We start from the raw sequence: 9,100 nt of genomic DNA, 5'->3' as shown, positions 1-9,100 counted from the left end.
TAGAAGAGGGAATCAATGCCAAAGAGGGACCATTTGGGAAGAAAGGAACAATCAGTTTGAGAGAGACAAAAGAGGGTCATGAGGTCAACTGTGACTAAATACATGTACAATGCCATCAAGAAACCCATTATTTTATTGTGAATAAATGCTCATCAAAAAGGGAAAACCTGGTATGGGCTTGTTTTGCTGTCATTTTGTTTTTGTTAAGGATAAATTGGTGGCCAATGAGAGAAGAAAGGAAGACAGAAACCTAGTGGAGCCTCCTGGTCTGCGGGGTACTGGGTAATTAAGGATCGGCAATATAAATGGCTGTTATTTAAGAACTTGTGACTAATGCCTACCTGTCATTCCACCACACTAGCCTGTGAAATGCCTGCTGTGCCCAGAATGACTCCTGCAGAATTTTTGACAAGCACTATATATTAAAAAGAGTGAGCACCTGACTTCAGCCCTTTGGGATATGGAAAAAGAAAAATGCTAGCGTCTTTTCCAAAGCCATGCATAGTGGTGACATGTAAGCTCCTTCCCTCCCATGCATCTCTAAAGTTTATACTTCATTCAACACCCCCAAGCCCATAGCTCATACTGTCCCCAGGTTCCAGCACCACCCTCTGGGTTGGGTTGTCTGGGGAGTTCCCACATCATTATTGATCTACTTGTTGATTTCCCCTAAGCAGTCTCTCATTCAGTGTCCTCAACCCTCCCATTTGAGAGTGCCATTGATTCCCACAAGAACAGTTGGCACCATAAGCCATTCATTAGCTTTGCGGTGTCAAATGAGTAGTTTAATATCTTCCTTCAAGTCTGTTATGCTAAGAAAATTCATAAAGTAATAGTTTGAACAATGTCAGAATGACAACATGTGACCAGTCCTGACCTACACAAGTAGCAATTTCATATGCTGGGAGAACTAATTAAATGTAGAGTGATTTGAATAGTGCCAGGCACAATGCGAGCTATTGCTCATTTCTCATTGTGACACTCACCCTCTGTAAAATTCTGCCTTTGCCCAAGGACAGCAAAATCGGGGTCTGTGCTGCCTCTTCCTCTTGCCTCCCTAAGTCAACACCGCACATTGACTGGGAGTCTCTTAGTCTCAGAGTCTGGGGGCACTGAGTGCTGACCCCATTCCTTGTCTTCCGGCTTTGCCCGGCAGTGAAGATCCAGGATCTTTATCCAGCTTGTGTATGAGGATACTCCTGCCCTTCTGTGTGAACACAGGGGTACTGGGATTTCTCAACCGAAGCTTTCCATATATAAGCTTTTTGTTCTATATGATGGTAAGGGCTTACATCACCGGTAGTCCTTGGCACCACTGTGTTCTCCTATCGGTTAAGAGGGGTTTATTGAGTCACTTAGTGACCCAAGAAACTTTAGGTAATTTTGGTTTCTCAGGACAAAAATATCTACAGTTCAAACTTTCTAAACTTTGACGTAAAGACTCGGAGGAAAAAATGATGAACAACCTAGTTATCTAAATATAACCCACACAGAGCTAAAGAATAAATGAAATTGTCTGTGTGATATGTATGTATGTGAAGGGACATTTTCCATGGATAAGTATTCTCCATACAACTTCAAGCAGGCCTGTGTGCCTCCATGCATCCCACTGTTCCCGCCCCAGTGGCAGCCTGGACCGCAGTTCAGTTGTTAGAACTCTGCACTCATCATGTAAGCTGTCTTCGCTAAATGGCCTCTCGCTTCTGAAAGGGCATTCTTCACCACCTGGACTCTGTCATAAGCCTCCTGGATCCTGCCCTTTAATCGTAGGTTCTAGCTGGGTGCCAGGTTCCCACACAGCTGGACGAGACTGTAGAAGTGTTTATGAAAATGGAATGGTGAAAAGGCAGAGCTTACCTGGAACTTTGAAGAACAGCAAGGTAACAAAGGCTAAACAACCCTCTCCGGCTTTTGAAACGAAACGTTGAAACAGGCACAACTTGCCTCATTTTTCAAACGATTAAATGATAAGAATGACGTTCACTTTTCAAGACTTCAGCCCGGTCTGTTGCCAGAAATACAGCTTCTGGTCTTGCACACCAGGCAGGTTTTGGCATGCACGCAGCAAATATCTTCTGGAGCCCCTACTATGATGATAAAATGAATGACTTCCTGTTGTACTGGCAAAATACGCTGGATGTTAGGTCCAAGGAAGCAACACTGGATTTGCATATTAAATTAATTTAAAGGGGAAACACTTTTTCCTACACTGTTGCCTAGGGGTAGGAAACCCACCCACCCTGAAGAGCAAGAAGAGGGTGCCAGCCAGCAGATTCAGGCTGAGGAAAAGGCTTATCTGGCCGGTCTGGAAATGAGATAGGGGGGTGATATAATAGCCCACTCAAGATGCTTTTGGGGTTGATTATTTTATTTTATTAAGATTAATAGTCCCTTTACCATCTTCATTTCGAACACATAACTGGATAATTAGCTACTGATCATCTTGATTCTTTTTCACACACTGGGAGTTTACATACATGTCCAAACAAGATCCTAAGTACTAACTTATCAAATGATTGTATTTAAAGATCTATGCTCTTGTATATGTTAAGAATCCAAGCAGTAGTGAAATTCCATTTTGGAATGCTAGACTGGATTTACCTCCTCCCCAGGCAGGTTGCTTTTCTTGCTAACCCAGGTTTAGCCCTCACACAGATCACACTTGTTCTAAATTTAAATGTTTCCAGATTTGTATCACACATCACGGTTCAGTGTATTTGAAGCCCTGCTTCAAGACACTGTGGTATTCTGGGGAACATTTGACTCTGCTTTCAACAGTTTTGTTGGGAGGTTTGAATTTATTTTGGTTTGTGTTACCTGCTTGAATTTCAAAGGCCTTGCTCTTGAATACTACTCAGCCAACTAGTAAGTGGCACTTGAGGACCGGGGACAGGTAAGTTAACTGCCTCCTATTAAATGTGAGGGTACTGCCTCACTTCAAACCATGTCTGGACTCTCTGCCAGCCCAGACTTCCAGATTGCTACCTATGGTTTCCAGGTAGCTTTTACAGTAGCCTCAGCTACTGTCCCATTTTTAAAAGGTAGGTCTGGACCACTACACCAGATGTGCCCCCCAACTCTGACAATAGCTTGAAGGACACAGGTGGGCTTCAAGGTTCTAACCACCGGACTTTACACTTGTCCTGTGCCTGTACAGTATAAAAAGCCACATGGCTTCTCTATCCCGTTGAAGCATCAAATCCATGTCTTGGATGCCTCTATCAAGTTGGTTTGTAACATGAGTTGCTAAATGGTCTTTTAATAAAAAACCTGGAACCAGATATTGGGGTGAAAGCTGGAAGATCAGAGAAGCAGAGCAAGCCACAGCCACCACCTCTTCCCTCACCAACTCCTCAGCCTGACAGAGCTGTAGCCGAAAGGGCCTCTAGCTGAAAGGGACGCTTCTGCCGAACAGCCTCTAGTCCCTGTCTCCTCACACCTTATATACCTTCCTCCACCCAGCCATCACTTCCTGGGATTAAAGGCGCGTGTGCTTCTCCAGCAAAGGCATGAGATCTCAAGTGCTGGGATTAAAGGCGTGTGACTCCCAAGTAGTGGGATTAAAGGTGTGTGCCACCACTGTCTGGCTTCTATGTTTAATCTAGTGGCTTGTTCTGTTCTCTGATCTTCAGGCAAAATTTATTAGGGTACACAATATATCACCACATTGGTTTTTCAAAGAAAATGGTGTAGGCAGGTTAGAAACTAAAATCTGAAGAGGTAATATATAGAAAGTCATATTTTATGCAAATAATTGCTGTAACAATGATGTGGACCTATCACTTGGCTTTGGAAATGCCTTAACTGTGGTTTGTTGTTTTGCAAATCACATTTTCTACAGCTTGCTGTATCACTACCAAGTCCACCTTCTTCACTATGAGCTCAAAGTCACTCACAGACTCTCCCTTCACCCCATAACCTAGACTGTGGACCCAACTGGTCAGTTTTAGTGAGACTGGGGGTCAACACATGGCTGGTAGCAGAGGAGCAATGGACAACTGTAAGCTTTGTGTTTTAGAGGCTGACTCTCTCTGCCCTGAGATGGTAAGAAGACTGGGAGGGCTTTGCGAGAATTTGGGCTGGAAATGATAAACTAAGCATCATCCTCTGGAGCCCACCAGAGGAAGTTGGGACACTGTGTTCCACAGCTTCCCTAGACACAATGGTGGGTGTACATGGGCCCACCAGAGCCTCATTTCTAGCTTGTCATTTGTGTGTTTCCCAGGAGATCTGAATCAAAGTGGTCAAAAATAATTGACCTGAACCAGAATTCTTGAGCCTCAGTGGGGTTGAAATTAGAAGAGTTTCTTGGATCCTACATCAGTGACCATTCAAGTACATAAGACACACAGACACTGCTGTGGCCTTGTCCCTGGGCATGTACTGATCTCCAGGTTGACCTGAAATTTCTACTAACCCTAACCCTATGCCTATGTCCATGATTCTGAATAGCCAGGCTTGGCCTTGATCCAACCCTTTGCCTATGTGTGATGCTGTAGTTAAGTAATTTGTTGATCTCTAAATACTGGGTGCCATGCAACAACTCCATGGCCTGAAGTTTCTGTCCTATTTTCCTCAACAGGTGAATTTTGTCTCATTCTTTGAGGTTTAGCCCAGACCCCAGGGCCATGTCTTCATAGTGAACGCTCAAACCAAGTTCCCCTTGGCATGGCACTAGTGTGAGATGTGCAACAGTATATTCAAAGCATCAGTATATTCTCTTTACTATCCGAGATGATCATAGATCTGTTTCTAACTTCCTGAGCTCTACTACTCTTAGCTCAAAAAAAAATATTTGCAGAATTCAGGCTCCCCTGCTGTGGAAAGTTTACACAGATGGCTCAAATTGGTTTCTTCCTTGCATGAAATCTAGCCAGAACCGAGGGACTTGGAATATAAATTTTCTTCAATTATTTACTTCTATGGGTTTTCCGTCTGTTATTCAATTAGACCTAAATGTAGGAACTATGTGTGTGATTTGGTACAGGGAACTGGATCTATCTGGTGTACAATAAGCCCATACTGTAAGGGCAAACCACAGATGCTTTATTGACTCTGGTTTTCATTCTAAGAGATGTGAAAAGTTGACTAGCAGTTCTGCTGCAGTGATTATGAACACTGTTCATTAATATCCAAGATTACGGGGGCTGGAGAGATGGCTCGATGGTTAAGAACACTGACTGCTCTTCTAGAGGTCCTGAGTTCAATTCCCAGCAACCACATGGTGGCTCACAACCACCTGTAATGAGATCTGGTGCCCTCTTCTGGCCTGCAGGGACACATGCAGGCAGAATACTGTATACATAATAAATAAATAAATCTTAATAAAATAAAAAAAAAAATATCCAAGATTACATTGACATCCTACAATGAAAGAAAATATGGCTAAAACTTGTGACTTTATTTCAATATTTGATTCAGGTTATTTCCAATCACTGGAGAGAAGTCTATAAAGATCCCATTGGGTAAATCTAATAAGTAACTAAAGCAGCATGTTTGCCCATACTTTTCCAAAAGTTGTGGATTCTTGACACGTTGATGTTGGAATTATTATAAAAACCAATATTTAGATATTTGCATATTCCACATTAATATTTTCATGAATTGTAAAGTAAATATAACTTGATGGATATTGCTGTTCTCTAAAGTTAATAATTATGTCAGTATATGAAAACATTATAAAAATATACAATAAAATATGATCTATATTTCATTTTTTACTCTCCCTGAGGCATATAGATCAGCTTATTTGGTAATTAAAGAAAAAAGTGAGTGTAATTGTTCAGGTGTTTTTGTTTAAAAAAGTTGTGAATTTAACATATTCATGGCTTAACTCATTCAAGCTGCTGAAAACAAACACCACTGACTTGGTGGCTAATAAACAAGAGAAGTTTTTGGAGCCTAGGAAATCCAAGGTTAAGGTATAGGCAGATCCAGTTTTCAGTAAGAGCCAATTTCCTGACTTGTAGATGATTTTTCTCTTTTCTTATTCTTTTCTTGTGACATCAGTTAGTAGAAGGAATGAGGGGCAGTCAACTCTAGAGCCCAGATCATGTTCATGAGGCTCCCTTGTCATGTTGAGATGGCTCAGCTGGGCAAAATCTCCCCAGGAACCTGATTACCTGAGTCCAGTCCTCAGACTGCACAATGACAGGAGAGAAGAGACCCCTGGAAGTTGTGCTTCGATCTCTATCTGCACACTGTGGCATGAGTGTGCCTACACACACACACACACACACACACACACACACACACACACACACACAATTGTTTTTAAGGACTCTTTAGACCATCAGCTCGGAGCTAAAGATTCCAAACATTCCAAGATGTTTTGGGGGAGATGCAAATATTCTGTTTGTAACACACACCTAATGATGGGATGGGAGAAGGGCTTAAAGCTTGTTATTTAATACATCTTGTTATTCCAGAACATGGTTGCTTTTTGAAAACTAAATCCAAAAAAAAAAAGATCACAAACATTTTCCAATCTAGAGCTAACTGCAAATTCTCAGCAGCCTGCAAACTTTGAACAAGCAGTTATTTTTAGAGGCTCTTATTGTTGTGTCTGACTTTATATTTAATGACTTGCCTGTCAAGTTATTGTACGTGTTTCACTTCACATTCTTACAAAGTGACAGGAACTTCAAAGTTTTAAAATAACAAGTAGCAGACTAGACTAGAGGTATCCATGCAATGAGAAAATTTAGCCAGAAAATACATTTATGGCATTTAATGGACAATTAGTACATCTACCTACGCAATCCTAATGGATTTTCATGAAACTGTCTTAAAAGAGACTATTTTAAAGTAAGCTGTTCTTGTATTTTTATTCATCACTTCTAGACAATACAGCATGCGTCATCCAGGCAACCTATTTTAAGCTGCTTAAGTGAGACACTTGAATGAATTGAAGAAATCTTCAAATATACTCAAGGAACAGATCAATAGCAACAGATACTCCTTACATTTAATTATTTTTCAATAGTTTTCTAAAACCCTCTGGCATATGTTTTATAGCCTGCCATGATTTATATCTGGAGTGAAGACATGGCTTCTCCATGTGCTGCATGAGATCTCAGTGATGGAGCTTAGTTTGGAAGTTGGATGCTGACCACCCCCATAGAAGCCAACATTTAGAAGCTTAGTTTGGCAATGCCGGAAGATGGGGTCTATGTTTGATAACTAAGGTCTAGGGGGAGGTTCAGGTAATTGCAGACACACCTAGGAGGGTTATGGGACGCTATAATCTCTTACACTTCTGTACCCAGACAGTTGCCTCTGCTTTCCACTCCCACCTGATGTACTTAGTGTGTTGTGCCCCAGCCCCGAGGCAGTGTGCACCAGTTAGTCACGGAGCGAAACCTCCAAAGCTGTGAGCTAACATAAACCTTTCCTCCTTTTAGGTTGATTCTCTCAGTCATTTGTTTCATTAACAGCAACCTGGATACGTCCAGTCCTGTTGAATAGCCACTGGAGCTCTTCAGGCTGCTCTGTCCTAAAGCATGCACTGGGTGGGTGAGACGGCTCAGCACACGGAGGTGCTTGTTGCCTGACAATCTGAGTTCAATTCCCAGAATCCACATGGGGGGAAGGTGAGAACTGGTTTGTGCAAGTTGTCCTCTGACCTCCACATATGCTTCACATTGTCCATGTGCGGGCATGTGAATACACACACACACACACACACACACACACACACACACACACACAGAGAGAGAGAGAGAGAGAGAGAGAGAGAGAGAGAGAGAGAGAGAGAGAGAGAGAATGTGATTCCTTCAAAAAATTAAATGTGTCTTCAGACAGTGGTTCTCAAGTACTTTCTTTGCTTCTTGGACATCTTCATGTTATTAAAATCATTAATTGCCCTAAGAAAGGTGCTTACTTTAACTGGTCTCAGCAAATATTTGTGTCATCGTATGAGCATCTACCACCAATGCCAACTGTAGATGCTCTTTGCTCTAATACTGTGAAAGGAGATGACAATTTCCTTACGAGAGATTGCAAAAGCAACCTAGAACCTAGGAATTTATCCCTGTGAAAAGTCTCACTAATTGGTTGTGTGTTTGCGGGTGTTTAACTTATCTAACTCTTTAGTTAAGCTATTTGTAATATCAATTTCTATAATCTTTTCCTCTTAGGACAATGATCCATAAACTTACTGTTCAAATTTAGTCTGAATATTTTATCTGTCTTATATAATTCTTCATGTTTCAAGAGATATCATCATATACTACAGTGGCAGTACTTGGTGAATAGTTTAGACTTCTTGATCTATATAAAATGTAAGGTCTTCCCATGCTGAAGTTTGTGGCATTGTGATTATATAACTCTTCAACCATTTGCAATACCTTACTCTTTAACTTGAGATACTCAGCTATTCTGAATGTTAAGTCCATCAATAAGCATGTAAAATAAGTATGTCTGTGAATAACCTCAGTATCAAAGCTCCTCGAAATGTAAGACAATAATTTTCATTTCATTTTTCTTCCTCTAAAATTTGAAAGACAAATAAACCATGTTCATATCTGTGATGATTATTTTGACAATAGAAATGGTAATTTAATTTCAATATTTCTATGAATATTCTTGTGTTATTCAGATGATCTATGAATAGTACGTTCTGTTGAAAGAATGTAAGGCCTAAAGGCACAATTACAATTTTAATTCTATTTTCCTCCAAGGAGTTTTACATTTACATTGCAAAATACTGTCTTGTTTTCATCTGGTATTTTATAAACTGTTGTAAGGCAAGGTGTTTGAATGGAAAGAAAAATAGATCAGGAATTGTTGAAATCTGTAGCTTATTGCATAATGCAAAGTGCTAAGCTTTGGAGCTCTGACTGACTTTGATCCACTCTCATTTCGTAGACTGTAGTGCAAATTCTAATTGGTCTTAATAAAAAAACGGTAGCGCAAATTCTAATTGGTCTTAATAAAAACCCAGAGTCGGATATGGGGTAAATGCTGAAAGATCAGAGAAGTAAAGAACATCCAAAGTCACTTCTTACCTCCACAACTGCTCAGACCAAAGCAGGGCCAAGCTGCTATCTCCACCCAGCCATATCACTTCCTGTCTCTCTATACAGACTTTCAGACCTCT

The sequence above is a fragment of the Peromyscus californicus genome, unplaced genomic scaffold, assembly GCF_007827085.1.
Source record: "Peromyscus californicus insignis strain IS unplaced genomic scaffold, ASM782708v3 Scaffold_21__1_contigs__length_65335640, whole genome shotgun sequence".
Lineage (NCBI taxonomy): Eukaryota > Metazoa > Chordata > Mammalia > Rodentia > Cricetidae > Peromyscus > Peromyscus californicus.
Note: the sequence above shows the minus strand (reverse complement) of the source record.